The 26,852-nt window shown below is 43.3% G+C and overlaps 1 protein-coding gene across 3 annotated transcripts in view; it reads left to right on the top strand.

Moving 5' to 3' along the window:
• RIMBP2 (RIMS binding protein 2) overlaps positions 1-26,852 on the top strand; it is a 250,479-nt gene that overhangs the window by 7,464 nt on the left and 216,163 nt on the right. The window contains exon 1 of one of the 3 annotated variants that reach the window (XM_018576486.1): positions 8,797-8,917. The exons of the other annotated variants lie outside the window; for them this stretch is intronic. The gene's annotated coding sequence lies outside the window, so the exon portion shown is untranslated. Of the gene's footprint in view, positions 1-8,796; positions 8,918-26,852 lie in introns of those variants that run through there. 3 annotated transcript variants of the gene reach the window in all.

The following is a 26,852-nucleotide window of genomic DNA, read 5'->3' as shown; positions in this document are numbered from 1 at the left end:
AGGTTCTTGCCTCTTAAGACACCATAAAGCTGTCCTGTCTCGACATAGAGTTTCCCACAGCTTCCCTCTGCCATAGTTGGGTGGAGCACCCATCAAAAAAAGGTCTAGAGAAAACAAAGGACCTCTAGGCAAATTACATTTTAACATGGCCAACCAGTGTTTTAATGCTCTTCTGACTGCCTTTCTTAAGTATTTCTCACCTTTCCAGAACACTGGCCAATATTGTTTTGGCTTACTGGGCTTCTTCAGCACAGTGAAGATGGTTTTTGTCAACAATATGTGAAACACTGTCTAAGGCTGAATACAATCAAACAGTTGGTAAATCTCCTACAAAGTGTTTGTACCTGCACTACCGCTTAAAACTGTGGAGGCATGCCACTTTTCAACCCATGCACCAAAGAAGGTTTATGCACAGTTAAGCCACAGAGTGTGCAATTTTGGTAAAATTTGGCCAAATTGTGTAATATTTTAATGCAGTTTAATGGTTGTTCTTTGCAGGCATTTCTTTGTAAAAAGGAGAAGCTGCAAGGTTCTGTAGCATAATCTAGACGGGCACTTCCACATGTGTTAGAAATAAGGACTTGCAATTTGATTGAGTTCCCTGGCTGCTAATTAATTTACACAATTGGGTTTAATGCATTCTGTTAATGGCTTGAACCGCAGATTATAATACAAAAAAAAACTAAGTTTGGTAGAAAAAAAAGAGCTGCTTTATTTTGTACCATCCTCTTTCAGGAGTCATCAGGTGGACACTAACAGGAGGCTCCCTGGCACAGGTTTACCAAATATACCCTACCCAAGTGTCAGATTGGAAAACAAATGTTTCAGTTCATACTTTGTTTGCTCCATACTGTGCTGAGCTGATCCAAACATTGCATACAATTTTTAGCTACACTAGCAACTGAACTAAATAGCTCGGTCGGCAGGGAGAGAGTTTTTGGGGCAGGTGTAATGACAACTAAGCATCCAGTATACATATGAATAAACCATAGATTTGGCTTTCAGCATCGTCTATTGTATAAAGGTGCTCTGAAGGTATAAATACACGCATACATTATACAATTCTCCTAAAATGAGATTGCCTGTAGTATCTCTTGGTTCACCTTGGAACAGCACAACATGCTAAATTTGCATGACCTAGTTTGTGCAGAGTAGGGTTTAGTAAGGCCCCATTAACATCTCTGCGGTCCACTGCTGTGTGTTAACTCTTTCAATTTAACACGTGTTATGTCGCACAATAAGCCCCATTACACTTGGTGTGAGTGAGCGTGTGCAGCATTTTTGCGCATATTGCCGCGTTTGTCACGCATTTGCAAAGGGCAGCCCATTCATTTCAATGGGTTGCCCTACGCACAACAAAATGACAACAATGAGAAAAGACGAAAACCTTGTGTGTTCAACAGAGCATATACAGACATTCCTCGCTTTACGGCGTACCTATTTTGCGACCACTCGCACTTACGACTAGCTCTCCGACCTTAGGTGCGGGAACGTGGCAGTGTTACGTCTCGCCGGCGGAAGTGCTGTACTCCGTTCTCCACTGCAGGTCTCAGTAAGTATTTTATTTACACTGTTCAGTACTGTACATCTGCAACACGATACAGTACTGTACTAATGCAGTACAGTACTGTATACAGTTCCTCGTTTAACGACCAATTCGTTTAATGACCTGGTCGTAGGAACGGAACTCGGTCGTTAAGTGAGGAATATCTGTATTGTAAAATGGATGCTCCAGTTTTTACTGCAGAAAAGAAAAATTTTTTTTTTTAAATACCAAGTTAGCATAAAAAGGTAGATTACTCTTAGATTAGACCAGTTGTCAGATCAACCAATCAGCCTAAATCAATAAATAAATGAACCTGTAATAAACACTATCTAGGATAATTAGAACCTAATTAATGAACCTACCAATTAGTTACCGTAACTTAAGTCATCCATGGACCTAAAACTGCTTTGGGTATTTAACAATCTTAAGCTGACCAAACACTGATAGGTTTTTATATGGACATTCATGCAAAATATCTCATAAGAACATTCGATAATTCCATCAGATACTTGATGAATGTTGTTTCAAATTTCATTTGGTTTTGGAATGAATAGAGTTTCCCAACCACGTCACTGTTTAAATCTCGTTCATAAAGAAAAAAAAAAAGTATCTTTGTGTCACTACTGTCGAAAGCGGTTGTTGATTTGCCGCTATTAGAAAATCGAGTGAACGTTCTAAAAATTATTTTTCGTGAACATAATTCCAATGGTGTATGGCTATTGATGGCAAGGTTTGGGTTATATGGAGGTCGTACGCATTACAACCGTCAAAAGCACACAACCTTTGTTATCATACAGCTCACTGAAAAATCTGTGCATGTGGGTGCTGATCGTTCCTTTTTCTATAGGGACAGTAGAAGGAAAGTATGCTCATGTGCAGCAAATGCCCGTCACCTGAAGAGTTGTATTGCATCCGTAGCACACCATACAGGCTTGCCCACAGTTCATGCAGGGTATTGGGTGATTTGGTAAATGGCGTCACCATAATCAAAAAATAATAGTGATGTCAACTTGTTGCCAGGAGCCCGGCTGGTCTCTGAAAAAAGCTTTGATGCACTCACTCCAATATTGACATCCCTGCTTTGGACATGTTTTCTAAATTGTGACAATGGTGGACCATGTCTGCTTAATGTGTATCAGCACAATACAATACAAATCATGAGGGTTGGCAGGCAGAGCATGTTTGCAGTGTGTCTGCCACCCCCTTTCTGGCCAGAGCGTCCCAGGTTGGTTACAGCTGGGTGGAGAGATGTGTATGGCCCTTACACATCTCCCCGCCTGGCTGTTACCAATCAGGGACGCTCTGGCCGGAAAGGGGGTGGCAGGCACACTGCAAACATGCTCTGCCTGCCAACCCTCATGATTTGTATTGTATTGTGCTGATACACATTAAGCAGACATGGTCCACCATTGTCACAATCAGAAAACATGTCCAAAGCAGGGATGTCAACGTTGGGGATGTACTTGTACTTGGGCCTGAAAAAATGGCATCGGGACATCCCTAATTTTTAGCAAAGTAAATAACGTCCAGTTAGGGTTTAGATCTACATTAACCTATGTATCATCATGGGCTCAAAAAGGGGAATAAAAAAAAAATAGGAGACTTCAGCTGAAAAGCCACTCATTCATTAAAGTGACATTAAAGTCAAAGATAATTTTCCCTCCCCCCAATGTTAATTAAAACACTTACCTTTAAATGAGGTTTCTTAATCCGATCATCTTCTTCTTTCCTGTCCTTTTCATCTGTCCCTCCATCGCTGCGACGGGTCTCCGATCCATCGCTGCGACAGGTCTCCGATCCATCGCTGACTCCTCTGTCCTTGCTGGCACTTCCTGTCCCACGGTGCGGGTTCATGTGTCCAGGAAGGGGGTCTAAACACCTGGTCAGCAAGCGGTTAAACTGCTTTTAAAGTGTTGTTTTTTTTTAACACTTTTTGCATATATCTACTGATTGCTAGCCGTAGATATAGGCAAAAACACTGGAGGGTTTAATAACCCCTTAAGGCTGAGGCACAATGGCATAATGCAGAGCAAATACAGACATATTTTCATACAGTGTAAAATACGCCTCTATTCGCTGCACCCAGGGTCCATAGCTGCTTCGGTTTTCTGTCCATAGCAATGTATGGACAGAAAATGCTGCACTTGTACACACCGGCATTTGCGCATGGGCAGGGGAAACTTATGTTTGCAAATGTACACCTGTGTGCATGTAAACATTTATATTTGCTCTGCAATACACCAATGTGCATGAGTCCCTGTTCACACCTAGGTGTTTTGTCACTCAAAGCTAAGTGTGACAAAATGCTCATGACAAGGAATCCCATTCATTTCTATGGCCCCTGTTCACACCTGACCGTTTTGTTGCACGTTTTGGAAAACTTCATGAACCCATTGCACTCCTGACCGCTTAGTCCGAAGGTAACTGGTGGGTGCACCAGTAGTCGACGGATGGCGCCGTCACATTCAAAAAGTATAGATGATACACCAGCATTTCAGATGTGAATGAATAATGCGTCTTTTTTTTTTTTTTTACGGTAATGCGACATATCGCATAATCGCAACATTTCGGGGGCCTCGCAGGATCCCCTTCCTAGGGCAAGACATAAGAGCAAGACATGTGATCTTGCCTGAGGAAGGGGTTCCTGTGTGACCAAAAAACGTTGCACTTATGTGATATGCTGCATTCACATAAATAAAAGATGCGTTATTCATGCACATCTAGAGTGCCGGTGTCTCATCTATACTTGTTGCATGTTTTGTCACACAAAGTTTCCCATTAGAGTCTATGGGACCAAAGAGCGCTGTAATCTGCCAAAAAAGTAGCCCATGTACTTTTTCCAATGGCAGGTGTTTTTCTACTTTCCACAAAATGCTCAGATGTGAACAAGGGCCATAGAAATTAATGGGATTGCTTGTCTTGAGTATTTTGTTGCGCTTAGCTTTGAGAGTCAAAATGCCTAGGTGTGAATGGAGCCTTAGGCTGGCCATACACTTATTTATTTTTCTCGTTTAACCTGCGGGCTGAACGGAAAAAAATAGAGCAGATTCCTTCATCAACACTACTAGTGTGTCGATCGAGGAACCCTGCTGTTTGCACTGTATTCTGTTTGCATTATATAGCCGGCGGCCGCTGTCACAATACCTGGACAAAGCCAGCAGCTCATTGGCTGCCGACTCTGGTCGTACAAAGATTTTCTAACCGGCTCCTTCGATCACCTGATAGAGGGATGCCAGCCGAAAGGGTGCCAACAGCGGCACACACTGTGCGAATTTCGCCCGGTTCTTCAAGAACCAGCTGAAATTCGCACAGTGTATGGGCACCCTAAGGCATCAGAGTGGCTCAGTCCACAAAGCAATGGGGCTCATAAAGAGATCACCCTCATTTGTGACAAGACAAAATATAAATGTGTGTTTCCCAACTACAAGTGAGCAACATGTCAATACAGAGAGCTAAGATCCAGCCAGTGTTCCAGATGACTGATAAACCGGTAGCAGAATGTCTTCCTGGTATGGTCCCCTGGTAGGTCACCTGTCTGTATAAATAAATACAGCTCACCATCTGAGGCAGAGGTTCCCCATTACCTGTACTGGATTCTGTCAGCAAGAACAATGTAATTGCTTCTAATTGAAGTGTATTATGCAGACTGCACTTTTCCTGTGGCTCAGTCTTGCTCTGGGACCAAAATGATGCATATGTGAATATGAGTATATGCCGGTGTGGACTAGCGTGTTTTTCTCCCCGTGGGAGAACCCTTTTTATATTTCCTAGTGATCTTCCAGTTGCTAGGCAGCTGACACTTACACTGCATATGAGAAGCTTTCTCCTCACATACTATGTACACATACATGTCTTCTACCTGACCTGCTGCTTCTGTTTGCACCGTGGAATGCAGCTCACAATTAGGATTACATGTATGTATTTGTGAATGATATAAATAATGATGGTTGGGTACACAACATCCAATCTGTAACATTACTTCCTTCATTCCTAATGGTCCAGAAAGAGCAAATGGCATCCTTAAGGTCACATACAGTGCAGCACTTTATCATTACAAATGATGCCACTTCATTTGCTTGCTATACATTCTGCCTCTTGCATTCACTGTCATAAAGATCTTTGTTTGATAAGGAAAACAGCAATGTGTGCAATGCAGTAAACCACAGCAAACAATCATACATTATTTCCACTGCTCTAAACTGCAAAGTTAGCAACTAACGGATTGTTATGGATTCAGAAACATTACTGCTCTTTCTTTTCAAGAGCTTTTTATATAAAGCTGGATATGCCTTGCTTGAATTTGAGAAAGCTGTGTGTGGCCCTGTCGGCACCACTCTGTTTGCCAAAAGTTTTTTGTTTTTTTTCAACCAACTTTTGTTGGCCCAGGCTGAAAGCTGACGGCCGCACCATGAGGCTCCATTCACACTGGAACGGCTGTCTGCGTGTATTCGGCTGTACGGATACTCGCGGAGCTGCTCTAAACGGAAAAAACAATGCACTTTAATGTCCATCGCTCAGACTATTGCAGGGACCGTGCGGTTTCGTACCGTGCTGCCCACAAAATAGTACAAGTGCGATAATCTGGCGGATTCTGCATGTTTTCGGCTATTTAATATTTAAGATTAGGGGTCTAAACAGACCTTTTAAAATAGAAAAAGAGATTGAGGACACAGAGTCCTCAATCTCTTTTTCTGTGTCCCCTGTTATCAATGAACAGGAATCCTCTATGAGTGTTCCTGTTCATTGATAACATGAGAATATTGTGTGTTTACTATAACCACAACTATGAATGAACAGGAGGTGATGTAGCTCACTCCCATTCATTCATAATTGAGGTTATAGTCAACATACCATATCCTCAATTATGTACAAACACTCAGCGATCACTGAGTGTTTGCTCTCGCTCTCCTCTCTGACAGCTGTCACAGGAGGCTGAGCGAGCGGTGCAGGGAGGAGAATTCAGCCTCCTGTGGCAGCGCGGGCTGTCTCCGCCCCAACACCGCTCTGCCAGACTGTGATAGGTGTGGGAGGAGAGACACCGGCCGCACACAGCGCTCGGCCGGCTGTCACTTTGCTCCCCGCTGGGACACACAGCAGCGCCCAGCGGGGAGGAAAGAAAGCAGGGATGCGCCGATGTATCGCCAGGAAAATATGTTTCAGCAGCCGATATATCAGTACATCCTTATTAAAAAATTTTGACTTTTTTTACCCACACGGTCTTCTGTGCAGAAAACCGTGCCGGAAACGCAAACGCTATATGTGAATGAAGCCTGACTGCAGCCAATCAGCAGAAGTCACTGCTCAGGTATTCTGACAGTTGCGGCATCGGCTGTCGGAATACGGTAGCCGGCAGAGTAGATTTCCCCATCCATGCTCTTCAGAGTTGGCAAGCTTTAGGCTCTTATACTTTATATTCGTAGTCCCCAAACTCCTCAGCTCATCATTTTTTTCATGAAGCTTCAAATTGTTAATTGACCTCCCGAACGAGAAAAAATTACAAGTGTATGGCCAGCTTTAGTCCCTATTCACACCTCAGCGTTTTGCATACGTGCATCAAACGCATAAAAAATGAATGCTTTGACGCTCATTTGTGAAACACGTAAAGAATGCAAAATGCGCTTGCTGTGCCATTACTATTAATGGCATCCCAAACGTGGCCAGGAAAACAAGTGTTTTTCCTCAGCGTTTGCACGCGTTAAAACATGCAAAAACGCAGAGGAAAAAAAGTGGAAGCATGTCACAGATTGTGCTACGTGCACTACTTTTCCCTGTTTGCTGCATGTTCAGGACCCAATTGAAATCAATAAGGATGCATGGCAAATGTAAAAAACAAATGCGCACAGGCTCTCATTCTTTATATTAGGGGTCCCTAAACTCAAACTGCATTTCATCAATATCTTCATGAAGTTTCACATTGTTCAGCTCTGTAGGCTGTGTATGGCCAACTTCAGTATCCATTATCTATTTATTTATATCTCTCGTGTTATTTACTATATATTATTTATAAATACTTGTGTGTTATCTTGCAAGTATGCTCTCACTTCCTTTTATTGTATTATTATTTAATTAGCATATATTTACAAATCTATTAGAACTTAGTGTTATATTTAGCAGTCATAGTAAATAAAAGTAATTCACCGGCACACACTTGAAGGGTTTTTAAAGTATTGATATGTTTATTCAATACCCAATGTCACATACTGTCATACATGGCTAATGTTTCGGGTCCGCACAGGGATCCTTCATCAGAGCGACAGTGTTGTTGTCACTGTCGCTCTGATGAAGGATCCCTGTGCGGACCCGAAACTTTAGCACCGTATGACAGTATGTGACATTGGGTATTGAATAAACATATCAACACTTTAAAAACCCTTCAAGTGTGTGCCGGTGAATTACTTTTATTTACTATTAGTGTTTTGCACGGCGCCATTCGTGTGGTCACCTGGGCATCACATATACCTTGTGGTTTTGAGACCGTGGCAGTGCGAATGGTAGTTGGACTTTATATTTAGCACTCAGGCAAAAGTCTTGTTATTAGCTAGTATGTTGCGATTTATTGTACCAGAAAGCTACATTGAATATATTGTACTGAACATATAGTATATACTGTGTAATAAAACTAAATTGCTTAGAACTTTTGTGTTGAACTACAGATATAATGAACTCCAGCCACACAAACATGGCTGCTGGGCTGCCTTTAGAGTAAATGTAAGTAAAGGAATGAATCGCATATTATTTTACGGAATTTGACACGACACCGGCTCTTCTGGCACAGAAAAGGTTAAAGAGTTGTCTCTTTTTAAAAAAAAAACAGTCCAGGGAGGTCTGGGATGTACCAGGTAATCCTCGTTAATGCCCTTCTGCATAGGAGTCCCTAAGCTCTTTGCTGGATGCTGCATACAGCAGGATAAAAAAAAAATTACAACCCATAGTTGCAATGGATTGGTCCATCCTACAGGCTACAGATGACTTCTTGTGATAAGAGCCTAGAGGTGGAGGAGGCAGTTAGGTGTTTAGAAGGAGAGGGAGGGGGGCTATTGGGAGTGATGTGACCCTGTGTGTACATGAACAGGCCACAGCTGGGAGTCACAGGACTAGGAAATAAAAGGGGAAAGCCATCTTGCGTGTATGAGAGAGATAGAGGGAGGAGGAGGAGGAAGGACGGACTACTGTTTCATAGGCTCTGGCAGCTGCTGCATGCTTGCTGATGCTTCTTTCACTGGCTTTCGGCAGTCATGAATCATTGTGAGCCGAGTACAAGCATTGCTAGCACACCAGACTTGCTGCTGGTGCCTCTGTCTGCCTGGATATAAATGGACCCAGCACAGTGCAGCCTGTCCCACATCCCAGCAGCTTAACCTTCACTGCAAGGTAGGTTATTCTAAGTAAAGCATCCATTTTCCTACTTGTGCTGCCTAAATAGCATGTTTTGGTAGCAGAAAGTTGGTTGTATATGTGCCATCTTCAGCTGCAAGCTGCCCCCAGACAGATCTGTCAGCAAACTTGCAATGCAGATGTTTAACCCCATTGGTGACGGAGGCCTGAAGCTCACTGTCAATACTGTCTATTGCTAATGAGAGGCAACAATGATATGCAAGGTAGGAAAAATGATGGTCTTGTATATGGTGTGAATGTGGTTTAAATAAGAGCTTGCACCCCACCCGACTCCTAAGCTTACACTGTATGGGAAGGTGGTGATTCAAATCTCATTAATCAATGCATTGCTGCCAAAGTGATGGCTTTAGTAGAGGCATACCTGTGGTTGACCTTGACTAAGTCATTTTATCTCTCAGGATATGATTGTGTAAGCCAATGATACAGTAGAACGGGTTAACAATGTGTGCAAGATGGATTAAGACATATAATATACATCAGACCGGTGTCTCTGTAAAGCTCATTTGCCTTTGCCTTAAAGCCAATCCTATACTGCATAAAAAATGGGCATAAAAATGGAAATCTCTCACTTCAGATGAGCTGTCATTTTCTTTTAGTGACTCTGCTGTGTATTTTAAACATTTTATCAAGTTAAATATATGTACTGTCAGTCTTATTTAATAATTCAGTGAAAAGTGTTCTAACAGTAGTAACCCAGAGCAACCTTATCTCACCTTCCACCAGTTTAGAACAATGTAAAAAAAATAGTACTAATTGTTATAGGTTACTGCTATTTAGTGCATTGCTCTATCAAATAAAATCATCATGATTATTTAATAAAACAAATACAATATAAATGCAAAGTACAGTAGCCCATAACAACCAATCCAAAAAGGATGTCTGATCTGATTGTAGCATTCTGATTGATTGCTATGAGTTACTGCACCTTGCACATCCTCATTGCTCTTTGAATAGCTTTATTGAGTTTCTTGGAAAGACAGAATAAAGCAGTTAATGCACAAAATTCCATAAAGTAAGTTTTTTTAAAATCAGTATTTACAGGGAATACAAATGTGTAAGTGACACCAGGAATGCCATGTAGATAGCATATACAGGTTTGTTTCTGACTTATCCAGTAAGTGGGCCTTGCGTGTCACAGTAAATCTGTTTGTGGATATATTTGATCGGCAAGTTAGACTCTACATACCTGGTCCTGAATAATGCTCTTCCTGAACCTCTGTGTGAATAATGAAAGGCCCAATGTGAAATTTGCTAAATATGCACCACTGAGATTGTGCAAAGGGAATTGGTTTGAGCCTTGTGCCAATGCAGAATGCAGCTGGAAACGTTGCCTATGTGTAAACTTAGCAGGATTTGCACAACTTGGAGCTGTGTATATCTAGACCACCCTTTCTCAATGTGGGTGCTGTGGCACCCTGGTGTGCCTTCTAGTTTCCTCAGGGGTGCCTCAACATTTTCCCACAAAGTCATGCTTCTGATGTAAGGAAGGCTCTTGATGTGAAAGAGGGGGACTCTGATGTAAAGAGGGGCTTCTAAAGTGAAAGGGGGGCTGTAATGTTCAGGGGACTCTGATGTGAAGGGGAATCCCACAGTTTTTTGTGTGTGTTTTTGCTTGGGGGTCCCCCTCAAAATCTATACCAGAACCGTATCTTGTATAAGCATTTGGTATGGATTTTGGAGGGACCACATGTTGATTTTTTACATTAATTTTTTTTTCATCTTAGACTGTGATGCCTTGAAATGTTGCATCGTTTTAAAGGGTGCCGTGACTGAAAAAAAGGTTGAGAAACACTGATCAGGCCACATAACACAGTTTTTTAGTGCAGGACTAGTTTCTTTTCATGAGGGGTCGTTTTGTTTGCCTATTTTTTGCTGTCTTTCCCATACTTGTGCTTGCTTAGTATGTTATTTGCTTATTGACAGATTCATGTACTGGAAATATTTTTTTTTAATTATTAATTATTTAAAAAGTAAGTCTCTTTAAAACAGAACTCCATCTAAAACTTTGTTGTAAGTGGAGAAGAAAATGGTTTGATGGTCTCCCAGCTCCAGATCTTGACAGTTATGCTAGGTTCACACCTAGGCGATTGAGGTTGGGGTTTTTTTTTTTGTGTGATTTTGCTTTGAAAAATGCACGAAAACGGCACGGCTTTTAATGCACAGAGTTGTCTATGAAGCCATAAACGTGCAACAACCACGTAAAAATCCTGCACCTTCGTGCGCGATAGACGATTGGCCCCATTTACTTCAAAGGGAATCTGTGTTTTGTGCAATATAAATATAAATTGCCTAGGTGTGAACCTCGCCTTAGGGCTTTGCTGTGAACTGATCATCTAGGTCAGGGGCGCCCACAATTTTTCGTCTGGAGATCTACTTTTCAAATGACGAGCTCAATGAGATCTACCAACGAAAAAACACCTGCGCTCAGGGGCGGGAGGGGGCGTGGTGGTGCATTGAAGTCAATGGCACCGCAGCCAGGCCCCTCACCCACAGTGCGATCGACTGCACCCAGAACCCAGGCACCTTAGTGCCTGCCTTCTGGTCCAGTGCGATCTGCAAAAATGCTGCAATATATTTTTTGCAGATCACACTGGACCGGAATGTAGGCACTAATGTGCCTAATGTGTGGGCGATCAAACTGTGGGCGGAGGACATGGCTGCGGTGCAACCCCACGCCCCTGAACGCATTCCAGTGCGTTCTAGAGGCATGGGCGTCCTATCCTCCCGCGGTGCTCGTGTTGCCGACGTTGCACACGGGGAGAGGTGTCCCGTCCCTTTCCTTTTGCACTTTTTTACTATTTTTTCTTTTCTTTTTATTATTTCTTATTTAATTTACATTTTTTTTTTTTACTATTGGGGGGCTTCGGGGAAATATTAGGGGTCTAAACAGCCCCCTGATATTTCCCTTTTAAAATAGAAAAAGAAATTGAGGACACAAAATCCTCAATCTCTTTTTCTGCAGCCTCTGTTCTAAATGAATGGAAAGCACAGAGGCTTCCCATTCATTCAGAAAATATTTACTATCACCAGTTTCTGAATGGGGAGGAGCCTCTGTACAGAGTGCTTCTCTCCATTGAGAAACTCATGAATGAACAGGAAGTGATGTAAATCACATTGTGTTCATTCATAACTGGGGACACATAGTACTATGTGTCCCCAGTTATTTACAAACACTGGAGTGATCAGCTGATCGCTCCAGTGTTTGTCCTGCACAGAGGATTGGTACATATCATTGATAGCGGCCTCATCCCCCGCCGCCGACTGCAGCTTCACTTTTCCTCGGATCCCCGCTGCATACAGATGGGGGAGAGCAGCGGGGATTCAGAGAAGACAGGACATCGCTATCTACCAGTGATCGCTACGTGATCACTGGTGCATTGCGATCGACCTTATGGGCACCCCTGATCTAGGTCATAACATCTAGAATTATTTCTTTACATACTTCTGTAACATTTTAACTAGGGATACACTGATACCGATTTTATCGGTAAAGCGTACCGATATTTTTTCCGATACTCACCGATGCAGAATACCGATACTGGCATCCCAAGGTACCATGGGCCTGGCTAATCAAGCTGATTGCCTAGGAAGCCAGTGTTCTATTAAAAGAACATCAGCTTCACACTCCCCCGCGACACTGCAAGGCAGCCTGGTTTCCTGACCAATCAGGAGGTCAACTGGTGGGTCATGACCTCCCACTTGGCTTCCTGATTGGTCAGGAAGCCAGGCTGCCTCGCAGTGCCACTAGGTAGCGTGAAGCTGGCTTCCTAGCCAATCAGGAAGCCGGGTGGTGGGTCATGACCCAGGAGGGGAGGCTGTAAGAAGAGGGCCCAGCTGCAGTAACCACTGAGGTGCTAACATTGCCTCCTGGGACTGCAGCTCAGAGCATACAGCAGGCCAACGCTCCATAGCTCCCTCCCATTTCCTGCTTCTCTATGCAATGTAAGCAAATCAAGGCTAGTGGGAGGGGCCGGCAGGGTGCTGTACATAGATTCCTGAAAGCATCACAGCACCCTGCTTCAGTACGCCTCAGCCCTGATGCAAGCAATAGACTGGCTCTTGGAAGGAATTATGTAAATATCAAAATACCTTGATGCCTAGGCAGACTGCATTGGCATTTAGACCACACTAGGTAAAGCCCACATGTGATGCTGAGCCTCCATCACTGAAAGAACTAAAATCTAGTGAATAGAAGGGGTAAGCTAGGAATAGTTAGGCTGGGGAAGGAAAAAGCTAGTTGATGCTGGATATGCTCCAGCCAATGAGGCAGGCTCTACCTGACCTGCTGCAGGTTCTAATGCACACTGTGAGAAGCTCGCAGTGTGCTGTGACATCAGAATAATCAATTTCATTACATGAGATACTCCGACGTGACTTTTCTTATCTTAAATATAATTAGCTATTTAGAGTTACTGCACATTGCTTTGATCAATGCTGTTTTTTCAAAAGAAAAGTTAAAAATGTTTTCTTCACTGCACTCTGCCTCTAGATTCAATATTATTATATTGCATAGAACAGAGATTGTATTCAGGGTCGATCCAAATTTGTGCATTGCAGTAATGCGTGGCAAGACAAATGTTACTGTAATGCATGCCAACATGTGTACCGCAGTGCATTGTGGTGCCTATATATTGTGAGTGATACCACAACTGACCACAACATCACGGCCGGCTCCGCCAAGTTGTCATTGTTTAATGACAGTTTACCGTCCCCAGGTAACCTGGGGACTCTGATCTGTCATTGCAACTGGGCGGAGCCAGCCGTGAGATCACAACTGGCTCTGCCCAGCTGTCTGTGGCGAGGCTTTCGGCCAGCCAATGGCTGGCTGTTCGGCCCGCTTCCGGTTTCACTTCGGCTCAGTCGAGCCGAAGCATATGTCTTCGGCTATGCTGAGCCGCTCGGCCAGCTTCGGGAGCTGTACGGGCTATAGTGAATAGCCCGTACAGCAGCCCTTCGGTTCTAGCCTAAGCTAGCCGAAGGATCAGCCGGAGATATGGGTGATGCTTCGGCTAGCTTTGTGAGTAACCCTCTAAAAATGTGTCTCCTCTAGGGCACCAACCTTCTATTCCCAGTTTGCGCAGCGCTTTACAAATATAGAGCATATATATAGCAATACAGCAGTTCTTGTAGAACCATTTCTACATCTGGGCACTTCTTGTAGAACCATTTCTACATTTGTGCAGTTCTTATAGAACCATTTCTACATCTATGAAGTTTTTGTAGAAATATTTCTATATCTGCAAAATTCTTGTAAAACCATCTCTACATTTGGGCAGTTCTTGTAGAACCATTTCTTGTCATGTTCCATGAGTGAGATAACCCTCTTTTTCAAGTACATTTAGCCACAGTTGTAGCCATGAATAAAGTTTAGAGTGGACTAGTGTATAGACAGCTCCTGAATTGTTACATTTATGTAACATGAATCAGTCTTACTTTGTATAGATTTTGGCTATCAAGTGGGTGGTATGAATTATCATGTCCATTTCACAGTGCAATTCTGATGGTCCATAACTAAGGTGGAGGTTTGTGTTATAGTCTGTAGGTCCCATGTCAGATGAAAAGGAGCAGCTATGAGCATAAAACCTCTTACATGTGGACCCTGTAAGGTTTTAAAAAAACAAAACTAACACACATTGCTTGTATAGTGAAACAATCAGCTCATGTAGCAATCCCTAATTGATTCCTTCCTTAACCAAAGATTCATGCCAGTGGCAAAAGCTGTTGGAGGTAATTAATACACGGTGTTCAGAAAGGATACATTAAAGTTGTTTCATTTTACACATGAACAGTCTAGAGCTACTGCTAAGTGTATTACGTGCTGGCGCTAGTATTTCCAAAATGTGCACCGTTAGATAATGATCAAAAGTTCCTCTTTTACCTTTATACCTTCATTGTTCAGTTCATGTCAGATCAGCTGCCCATAGACAGCAACACCCAGTTGGGGAAAATATGGGCCCATATTATTAGGCTTTTAAAGGACATGGACCGACTCAGGCAATCTTCCTTGCTTCATAACAAGCAGTCAGAATAAGCTATCAGTGGTTCAAATCAAACAATACAAATCATGTATTTGTTTGGTGATTGCTAGTCAATCTCTGACATTCTCTGAGAAAACATTGGCCAACTGAAAAATGTCCCAACTGTTCGAATGATGAGGCCATCCATTGCAGTTGTTCTTCTTCCATATTCTGTCAGAGTGTAGCCCAGTTGCTCAGGAACAAATTGTACCATCTGACTGTTTGAGACAGTATACGATTAATTTTAAGCTATCCATGCGCAAAATGAAACAATACAAATCATTCTGGTGGTACAATTCTGTGTCAATATTACAGCGGATGAATAACAAAAAAAAATCAAAACTCATTAGCTCTGAGCAGAGAAGCAATCACATAAACAGCTGCGGAATGTCCACTCCAGGTTGTTTTGAGAATAGTGAAATAAAGAACAGCTGTGGGCTCGACTAGACAAAACGAAATCTGAGATAATACTTGGTGAACCTGGCATACTGTTAAGGTGCCCATACACCTTTCAACCATCGCAAGACCTTTGTCTTGCGATGGTTGTAAGGTAATTTAAAAAACGTGTGATCTGTCCATCTTGGGTCATTACCTGCCTCTCAGCTTCCTGATTGGTTAGGAAGCCAGGCTGCCTAGCAACAAGTGAAGCCAGCTTCCTAGCCATCAGGAAGCCAGGAGGCAGGTCATAACCCGCCTCCCGGCTTCCTGATTGGAAAGGAAGCCGGCTCCATGCTCCCTTGGCACTGCTGGTCAGAGGGAGGTCTCCCTCTGCCCAGAAGTACCGGTATCGGAGGTAAGTATCGGAGCATTTGGGCGACTAATCGCCCAAATATTCGGTATCAGCACCGATACAGTTACTAGTATCGGTGCATCCCAAGCACTTACAGCCATCATGTTTACAAACAGCTGGCTCCAACTCTCTCTGCTCGGCTTCCTGTCCAGTACAAGATCACAAGGGACTGACCTGACTCCAACTATTCATCTACTAGTTTAAAGAAGGGAGGAAGGAGTTGAGTGGAGGGGAGTGGCTGCCTTGTCTGTGTGTTTGTGGAGGTGCGCACAGCTTACTAGCACACGCAAAGGTGGCTCCATAGAACCCTGCAAGGGAAAGGCAGCACACTACAACATGATATCTGAGGCAGTGTTCAGGAGACCAGCTGATTCTGCAAGTCTAAAACGTTTAAACCTAAAGGAGCAGCATTCATTGTAAGTGAATGAATCTGTGTTTGAAATAGTTTGAAAACCTCATAACTTTATTATCACTGGACACACAACATTGTAATAATTCTATACATTCAGGCTGAACCTGCCAAACAAGCTGCATTTAGAAGCGGAAGCAGACAGCAAAACACTGGTGCAGTTGCCCATAGTAAACAATTGGCTTCTATCTTCAGTTTGTTCAGTTAAGATTTGAAAATGAAACATAGAAGCTGATTGGTTACTATGGTCAATTGCTATGTTTCCATTTGTGCACTTTTGAGTAAGTTAGTTCTGCCCTGTGTAATACATACAGGGACATGTATTTTCCACAGCTGCTGAAAGTTGAAGGCTACTATGGAATTATCCTCTGAGCTGGCTTGCTTGTAAAAAAATTAAAACCCCAGTGGTGAATAAATACCACCAAAAGAAAGCTCTCTCTGTCCCCAAAAAGGGTATAAAATTCATTTCAGTACAGCGCTGCATGACGGAATAAATGTCAGTTAAAGTACCGCAGCGCTGAATACTGAAAAATGGCCTGGATGGGAAGGGGGTTTAACACCGCGGATGTCAACTGGTTAAACCAGTCCCTGGAGCATCTCCCTTCCCCCATTGCAGCGGTCTAGGAATCTTTGAGTCATCATGCCCAATAGAGTGTATCGGGCGTGAGGATGCAGAGGGACATACCATTGCTGCAGTGGAGGAGGAGAGAGGCTAGAGGGAGTGCTGCCAGCTCGGAGGATCGGGTGAGTATAACTTTTTTTTTTAAAAAGAGGAACTCCAGCAGAAATGTTATTAACCCGCACTTGATGACCAGGGTGTTTACACCCCCTTCCTGTCCAGGCCGTTTTTGAGTATTCATCGATGTGGTTTTTGACTGACATTTATTCCGTCATGCAGCACTGTCCTGAAATTAATTTTATACCATTTTTTTGGAGACACATAGAGCTTTCCTTTGGTGGTAATCAATCACCACTATATAATGAAAAAAACTACCGAAAATTTTGAAAAAAAACCTGTTTTCGCTACATTATGTTATGAAACATTTATTATTACCCCAAATTTTGGTAAAATATAAAAGACGGGGTCACGTCAGGTAAATAGACACCAAACACATCAAGCGCGCACCCATGACATCGCAACCTACCATACCCAAAATTGACCATAGGCAACACTTTAAAAGCTTTTACTGCTCATCAATTTAGTGTTATCAGTGATTGATGGCCCTAAAATTATTGCTCTCACTGCGACGTTCACAGTCATACGTTACATGTGCCGCGTAATTGGCACAATCATAATTTTCGCATGTTTGTGTGTGTATGTAGGGGGTGGGACTTTAATTTTTTTTTTTGTGATTTCTTTTTTTGTGACTTTAATTTTTTTTAAACTATTTTTTTTCCCCACTTAACTTTATTCCTATGACATAGGGGAGCTAAGAAGATAGCCAATATACAGTGACAGGACCTCTTTATAGGGACATCGGGGGTCTCTAAGAACCCTAATGTCACCTAAAGAACCCCAGAGAAGCTGATGAAGCACAGATCTGCATCCCCCCGCTTCTGTAGCCAGGAATGAAAGCTGAACGCGGACGTGATGTAATATACATAATTTCCTGCATTCAGAGACCGGAGAGGAGGCCGGAGGGAGATCGTATACTGATCTCCAGTGATAGAGCCGCTCGCGCCTGGCACAGTGTAGCTCGGGATCAGCTGCGGCGGCAGGGGGGCCGCACACCCGCGTGCAAAATACAAGCGATTGGGCATCTCTATAGACTTTGGAACGCTTGTATGTAAACAGCCATCCACTCTGAGGGTGGCTCCTTTCCCTTCTAGGGTCCCATGGAGCCACCCATACGTACGCGTTGCCGGCTAGTGCTATGGACGAGTCTTCTTGTGCCCAAAGAAACACACACTGGCAAGAAGCCACTGCCTTTTCCCCTCTCCTTCCTCCTCCTTGTACAAGGTTTCCAGCATTTGGAGCCCGAGCAGTCCCTAGTGCACTGTGCAAGTGAAACACTTTGGGTGTGCACTCCACTGCCTGGAAGTGCGTGGAAACACAGCGCTGTGGAGCAGCGGCTGGCGGTGATGACGGGAAGGGTATGTTGTGTTTGGCACAAAAAAGAACAGAAATGACTCTGCCATGTTTTATTTCTTGCCTAGAATGCATTCAGCTAAAAAACCTGAGTGTTTAAAGGGTTTCTAGCAAACAGTAGATATATGCAAAAAGAATTAACAGCGGTTTAAACTTACCAGTCTTTGCCGTGTGCTCCCGTCCGAGAATCCGAAACTGCTCGGGCGCCCGCAAAGCATCTTGGGGCGGGCGCATGCGCAGTTCGCATTTTCGGCCCGGGAGACGAGGAGAGACGCAAGGTAAGTCTATGGACGTGTGCACCCGCATGCAGACACTGTGGCACAGGAAGTGCCAGCAAGCAGAGAGGAGTCAGCGCTGGATCGGACACCCGCAGCAGCGCTGGAGAGAAGGCTGAAAAGGACAGGAAAGAAGAGGAATATCGGATTTAGAGACATCATTTAAGGTAAGTGCTGACACTAACATTGGGTGGATGGGGGAAAATTTTGACTTTAATGTCACTTTAATATCACTTTAAAGAGCTTTTCATGTTTTTAAAAAAAATTATTTAAGCTGCCCATAAATTGGTAGATTTTCATATGAACATTTATACGAAAAATCTCTTCAGAACATCCAGTGATGCCATCAGAGACTTGATGAATGTCACTTGTTTGATTTTAACATTTGATTTAGAATTGAATGAAAATCACATCCCGCTCCTTTGATTTTTTTGTCACTACAATTGAAAATGGAAAAAACGTTCCGAAAACTGATTTTTTTTCCTAACAAAATTCTACTGATATATATGGCGAGCTTAGAAGTAACAATAAAAAAGGTGCTGTGTGCATGTACAGTATGTACAGTATGCTAGGATACACCACTCACACTGCATTATATACTGTATATAGGCCATTGATTATATGCATCACCTTCAAGCAAAGGCAGACATGCTCATTGCATTTAGCAGGTATGTTAGAAAGCTAGTATACTACTTGTGCTTGGAAGGTGAACAATAACGGGTCTAGGAGCTGTAGGGATTGTGACGAAAGCACATTTTGCTACACAATTAGTCCAAATGCCAATGCAGATTCTTTTTGTTTTCCAGACACACTGCTGGTTAAAAGATAACTAAACCCAAGAACAAAAATATAATTTATTGTAGCTTACCAGTCCTTCGATGTGGTGCCTGCATTAGTTTTCTTTTTTTTCCCCCAAGCGAAGAACTTTTTCAGCAAGTACAGAATCTTAATGATCTTGCAATAGTTAGTCATGTTGAAAAAAGACACAAGTCCATCGAGTTCAACCTAAGAGATGCAGAGAAAGGAAAAAAAAACAGAAAAGCCTAAACAGAACACTATGCCCACAATTACCCAATGTTGATCCAGAGGAAGGAAAAAAACCCCCTATAAAGCATGGTTCAATTTGCTCCAATAGGGGAAAAAAAATTCCTTCCTGATCCCATAAGGCAATCGGATATTCCCTGGATCAACAATCTCTGATGCTTAATATACCTATAAGAACTCAATATCCAGTAATATTCTGTCCATTTAGGAATACATCCAGATGTTTTTTAAAACAATTAATCGAGCTAGCTAGAACTAGCTCCTGGGGGGAGTCTATTCCACATTTTCACAGCTCTAACTGTGAAGAATCCTTTCCGTATGCAAAGGGTAAACCTTTTTTCCTCCAGTCGCAAAGAGTGCCCCCTTGTCCTTTGCAGTGACCTTAACGTGAATAATTAACTTCCTGTGCTATACTGTAGGTATAAAACAAGATCTTCCTTTTGTAAATCATTAATATCCATAACTTTCATGTAATAGAGATACACATAAGCAGCCGTGTTTGAAATCTAGCCTGGGTGACAACCAAGGCTCTCTCCATATATTTACTAGAGAGGTCAGTGTAGCCATTCAGGGACAGTAGATATGTAGTTCGCAGGATTACTAGGTAAATATAAAGGAAAAATCCTGAAAAATGAAAACAATTGCAGCCAACTCATCTAAAGACTGGTAAGTGGCAAAAGAATCCATTTTTGGTTTTGATGCGCTTTATCTTTCTAAAGAAAGCTTTCTGGCCTACACTGTACAGTGAGTGGGATCCTTGGGCATGAATACTATAACTGCGCGTTTTGTGGAATTATTCATAAAATGCTCCAGAGAGATGTTGAATTGCAATTCTTTTATGTGATTTGACTCACTTGTAATGCCTGAAATTATATGGGTGTTTTAATGACTGCCACATTTTATTATTACATTACTTGTCACCCACAAAACTGCTCTGTTTATGAAGGTAAATCCTTTAATATATCAGTTTTGAAAGACCTGAATGAAAAACGTAGACCGTGACTCTTGTGACCAATCAGATTCCTGCTGTCATGCAACTACAGAGGTCAGGGCGGGCATATGTTTTAGGCCCTTTTTCACATGGGTGCCGTCAGTTCCGATCAGCAGGGAACCCATGCATGAATCCCCTGCTGATAGGAGCAGAACAGAAGCCATGTGACTTTTGTGACATCTGTGTCCATTCTGTTTTTACCTCCATCTTGCAATGGAGAAATTAACTAAGCAGTATGGGCCCTTGTTAGTTCTATGGGCAGTTGGATGTGAGCAGACGTGTCCGTTTATATCCCATTACCTCCAATCTGTCACAAGCAGGTCTGCCAAAGCAGAACTCTGTTCCATTTTATTTTCCGGACCTAGACGGAGTCGGGGGTAACCTGCATCCGTTTACATCTGGCTGCCAATAGAGTTACATTGGGCTTCTGATCAGATCCACCTGAAAAGTTGACAGCCGGACCTGATCTGTTAGGAGGGTGCCTTAAGGTTATTGCTGCTTGTTTAGAATTTGAAAATATTTGTCCATAGCTTGGCTGCAGTTCTACTTTATTTACGAGAATATCTAAACTACATTCTTCATGAGTCTTTCATGTAAGATCCAAGCTGTGCCAGACCTATAAATATTCATTTTATTGTCTTCATATCCAGAGAGTACTTAAAATATTCTTAGACTGTCTCCATGCTTGCTCCTTTTCACTGTACAGCATAAGTCTAATTATATAGTGTTCATTTTAATCATGATGTGGAGTAAGGGAAAAGCAAGTATTCACACATCACAAATAGTGGGATGTCTGTTCTCCCAGTAATTGGCAGCTGGGGAAAGTGTAGTGACTCTGACTCATTAAGTGATCCTGTACCATCTAAAGTCTTCTCATGGTTTTCATTTTAGAGATATAGTTTTATTATATATAAATATATACCCTGGCATTATTCGCCTTTTAAAACAAATACACATTGAGTAGATTTTTTGGGAAAAAAGTTTAGCTATGTAAATTGCAATAAAAATATATCGTTTAAACTAGGGATGCACCGATACCGGTTTTTCGGTACTCACTGATACCGAATACCGATACCGGAAGTCCCATTAGGGAGGCCAGGTGGCATGTAATGACTCGCCGCCCGGCTTCCTTATTAGGCGGGAGCCATCTCCATGCTCCCTCGTCACCAGGTGACAAGGAAGCATGGAGCCGGCTTCCTGGCCAAGCATTAAGCCGGGGGGGAGGTGGGAGGGGGCAGGTAATGACTTGCTGTCCGGCTTCCTGATTGGTTTAGTATCTGTATCGGTGCATCCCTAGTTTAAACACCATGATGCTAATTTCACATTTAACACCACAAGGATAATTTCGCCTTTAAAACCATGTTCTATGTTCCACCCATATTTTGGGTGACATGGTTCTCTTCTGCAGCTCCCCACCCACTTACCTGAATTGCAAGGTGCTTCTTGCAGACTCTGTCCACACAGCTGAATCATTCATTCACAGTTCCACTGCAGTAGAGGAACCCCTAGTTCTTAATAGAGTACAAGTGCCATGGCACCACCACACCTGTAGACATTGATAGCTTCCTCCAGCCTCGTACCTGAAGTTATGTACCTCGGTAGGAATACTCTGGAGGAGCCTGTGCATTACACCTGTGCTCCAATGCAAAAAAATATTAAATGCACATGTTTTTCTTTTTGCAATATTAGTGGGTTTTTTTGTTGTTTTTATTTTATAAAGCAGAATATTCATTTAAATGCACTTGTCCCCTGGTAATGGATATTAATGTTTTTATGTATTCATAACAAACAGTACTGTGAAGTCATTCAAAGATCCTAAAAGATCACTGCAGAGAAGTTTCAGCCCGTTTCTAAAAGCTGAACGCACTTGGAGCTTGTTTATATTTGAGGCATGACCGCCAATAATCTCCTTCCACATTTTTGTAAAACTTTTTTCTAAGCAGTCACATGACTGCAAAGCTCAGCCAGGTATGTCTGTCGGTGGAGGACCAACAATGCTAATGAATCCTTAGAGCTATGGAGTGATCCCACCAGCATACAAAGTTCTAAAGCGTTGTCAGACCTGAAAGAAGTCAGAAGACAGAGAGACATGTTGGAGCTTTGCAGACATTTGAGGTTTTATGCAGGAAAAATAGAGGAGCAGTGGGGAGGAAACAGTGGCGGACCTAAGGAACAAAGGGCACTGGTGCAAGCATTTTCTTTGGCCCCCCCCCCCCAAAAAAAAAACACAAACACAGCGCTCTCCTCCCGCAGCGCTCGGCCGGCTGACACAGAGCAGCACCCAGTGGGGAGGAAAGAAACTAGGGATGCGCCGCTGTATCGGCAGAAAAATGGCACTTTCGGCATTTAGCCAAAAGTGCCATTTTCGGTGCTTCCCTAATATTTACAGCAATGCAGAATGGCACAGGCTATAGAGGACTACACATCCCAGCAATACTTTATATAACAATAGCATTTCTGTATAAAGTACTGCTGAGATTTGTAGTCCTCTATAGAGGGTGCCATTCTGCATTGCTTCAACAATACTTTTTGGATGATCCGACACTCCCGGCGCAGAGACTGGGGGCCTGCTGGCCGCTGGTTACCGATCCGGTGCTATCAGGCAGCCGGCAAGTCCCACCATCTATGCACAGGGACTGTGCTGGCCCTCCCCCCCAGGCTGAGGCCCCGGTGCAGCACCACCGGCTGTAGTTCCGCCACTGTATAACCCCCCACACACACACTCTTTATACATTGCACCCCTCTCTACATATACCTTAGCCCCCTCTCATATATATAAACTCCCCATCTCCCCCATCTCGCTATATACACAATGTCTGGTCATAATCATGCTGAGGATTTCTGGCAGGGATAAATACATTCCCAGCTCCTGATGAGTATTCTGTATAGCATACTGTATTTAGCTTTATTATTCATTAATGTTGGTTTAAAGTAAGTTTTTAATCAATATTTCCCTTTCTTGTGTAGCGCTCCCCCTTCCCGGTCAGCGCTATCCCAATATAAGATAACACTACTGGTGGCTCTGAAGGGGTGATCTACAGTAAACTGAACTAACGGGTCTCCCTGTCTTTCCTCTATAAGAAACCTCTATTACGGATCCACAGTACGCCGGCACACTTTGAGTTGGTTTAAGAAGTTTTACTGAACATAGAATGTCAGATATCAATACCAACAAGCAAACAATGGAGTACTTCATAAAGCAAGATACTTCTTCAAGCAATAGATTTAAATCCACTGTACAGATGACTGTATACCAGTACTGACAACAGTCTCCCTACACAGAATAAATGGTAACACTGAACCTTGTCTCAGTCCCAATGCACCTGGGTAGCTAACCAACTGGCCAGTGGTCTTATCTTCGGCTAGCCAACGGTGGATCCCAATGTAAGTAATGTTGAACTCAGTGTTAAGGGCAATCAATAAGTGTAGGCCCAATGTAAGTAATGTTGAACTCAGTGTTAATGGCAATCAATAAGTGTAGGCCCAAGGCCTCTCACCCAACCAGGAGGGAGTTATACATCCAGGAGTTTCCACACTGTAAGAGGGTGTCTGTCAGGAGAAGATCAGCTCAAGGTGTAGAGATGGGTCAGCAGGCTCTGCCGATAGAAGTCCCACTCATCCGATATGGCGTCTGCTTGTTTCAGCACGATTCCCATTCACAGTGACGGCACAGCGGTCTCCGACGTCCCTCTGGTCGGCCCGCTCAATCACCTCATCTGATGTAACGATCCGCTCGCTTTCTCCCTTCCACACTGTCTAGTGGTAGGGTAAGCAGAGATACCGGATGCAAACACGGCGACCCACTGGTTCGAATCTGCAGCACACACGTCCTGCTCTCTCAACCTCCACCCGGGGAATGCTGCCAAACGTCCTTCTGCAGAGTGCCTCTCCCCCCTGCCCTCACAGTATTCTGGGATATGTACTCCTGCACAGACAGTCCTGATTATCTCCTCCTGGGTGAAGAACTCATGTCCCATAAGTCTCTGGTTAACCGAGGACCCCGGTCAGTTGCAACATCAAGGTTTCCTTAAAGGGCCCGATTCCACAATAGTGTTAGAGATGGTTGTTACACTTGCATATACAGTAGTATTCTATGATTCTCTTTGTATACTCACTTCACTGGTTTAATGCAGGGCTAGTCAAATTTTGGCACTCCAGCTGTGTTGAAGTTTGGCTCCCTGCCCCTCCCTGCCCCGCCTAAATTAATTAGGCGCACTTCGATGTGTATGACAGAAGCTTGAGACATATCAGATGTCCTGGATCCAGACCACATTTGGAGCTGCAAAAATTAAAGAACTCCAGGAAAACTTTTTCTTGACCCTTGCAGTGGGGCTAACCTTGCACTGAAAGATTTAGGTGCTCATTTTAGACTAGGTGTCTAAATGGGGAAGGGGAGGGTTGAGAGAGGCTTTAGGGACCGGTCAAAGAGCAAGCTGACTCAGAGCATTGGGTGAGTATACATTTTTTGAACCTACACAAAAATGAGCAGTTAAGAAACAAAAATTCCTGGAGTTCTTCTTCTTTAAGGACTACAGAATGCAAACATTTGTAGTGTGATACAGAAAATAACTTGGTCAGTCACAGAGTGTGACGACGAGGATTGTGAGGAGGATTTCTATGTTCTTCTATACTTTATTGGAACGCTGGCCAAGAACCTAAATAAAAGGCTGCTATAGGAATAGATATTATTAAGCCTTTGGGATTGCTAGACTGTAATCATGTTTGAGTAGCACAAAAAAAAGCAGGAAATATTGGTGAACATTATTATTTGGTATCTGAACATCATTTTGCAGTCATTGAAAGGATTTGTGAACATTGTCAGAAAACAGCTGATGCATCCGCGTTATCCCTGGCCGGTTCTAACTCTGTCGTTTTAATTCCTGGAAAGCCTGAGTTATTCCAAATAGGAGTAAAGCACATAAACCTCTAAATGCACATGAATGTTATGAGACTAAAGTACATATGTACCCTCTTATAGCAATAGAGGAGTACTTGTGAGTGTAGCAGGACTATTTCTCAGCTTAATAAGCTGTTTACCATTTTTTAGATGAATGTTGATTGTATGACTTTAAAAGCGTATAGTATGTGCTGCTTCTATGTGTTATGGACATAGTTATCCAGGGCACACAGTGTGATTATGTACACCTGCTGGGAAGACATTTGAACATATTGTACAGAAATAGAAATGTGTGTAACATAAATTTATATATAAATATTAACTGCATTTTCTTCCTCCTACTAATTGGAGTTCTTCATTAAGGTCTGCATGCAATGTTATCAACCAGCGTTCCCCAACCTTTTTGGCACCAGGGACTGGTCTTGTGGAAGAAGAATTTTCCAAGGACCGTGGTGGGTGTCGCTGAGGGGGGGATCCTATAGACTTTATGGTTTCGGGATGATTCAAGTGCGGGAGTACAAATCTCAACAATACATTATATAGCAATGCAGTATGCCACCTGCTGTAGAGGAGTACAAATCCCAGAAACAGTGGCGTAACTACCACCATAGCAGCCTACGCAGCCGCTATGGGGCCCGGGCCGGAGGGGGGGCCCGGTCTGGAGCAGGAAAGAGGCTTAGGTATCCTTAACTTGATTGACAGGGACTGCAGTCTCTCAGTCTTGTCCTCATATCTACTGAGCTGCAGGAGCCATTAACACTGTCCGTGGCTCATTCATATGCTAATTGTGGGATTTGCATATTAATGAGCCACGGTATTCATATGTATACCCCGCCATGCTTCATTAATGTGCAAATCGCCCTTCCCACTCCAAGGGAACTGAATGAGGGGGGTGGGACAGGGGGGGAGTCAGGTCCTAGACTCCTAGAGTAGAGAAAGCAGGGTTAGGGCTTGTGCACACCATATACAGTGCGTTCCAGAGTGGTTAGCTGCTGGAACGCACTGTATCGCATAGTAAACTCTCCCGTGCATTCTGGGGCGGGAAGGGGCGTTGTGGTGCATTGAAGTCAATGGCACCGCAGCCACGCCCGCCTGCCCGCAGTGCAAGTGCCCGCACCAGAACGCACAGGAGTAATGCTGCATGCACCAGAACACAGGGAGTAGTTTACTATGCGCTACAGTGCGTTCCATCAGCTAACCGCGCTGGAACGCACTGTATGTGGTGTGAACAAGCCCTTAGAACTGGCCAGAGGAAGAGAGGTGAGATGCTGTGCATCCACACTGGCCACTCACTCTGTGCACCCAGCCACTCTCTGCACCCACCCACATCACCCACTCTGTGCGCCCACCCACACTGCCACCCACTCTGTGCATCCACCCACATCGCCCACCCACTCTG

This window comes from Nanorana parkeri, unplaced genomic scaffold (genome assembly GCF_000935625.1).
Source record: "Nanorana parkeri isolate BGI_ZX_2015 unplaced genomic scaffold, ASM93562v1 scaffold68, whole genome shotgun sequence".
Taxonomy (NCBI): Eukaryota; Metazoa; Chordata; class Amphibia; order Anura; family Dicroglossidae; genus Nanorana; species Nanorana parkeri.
This window is presented reverse-complemented; position numbering and strand designations above follow the sequence as displayed.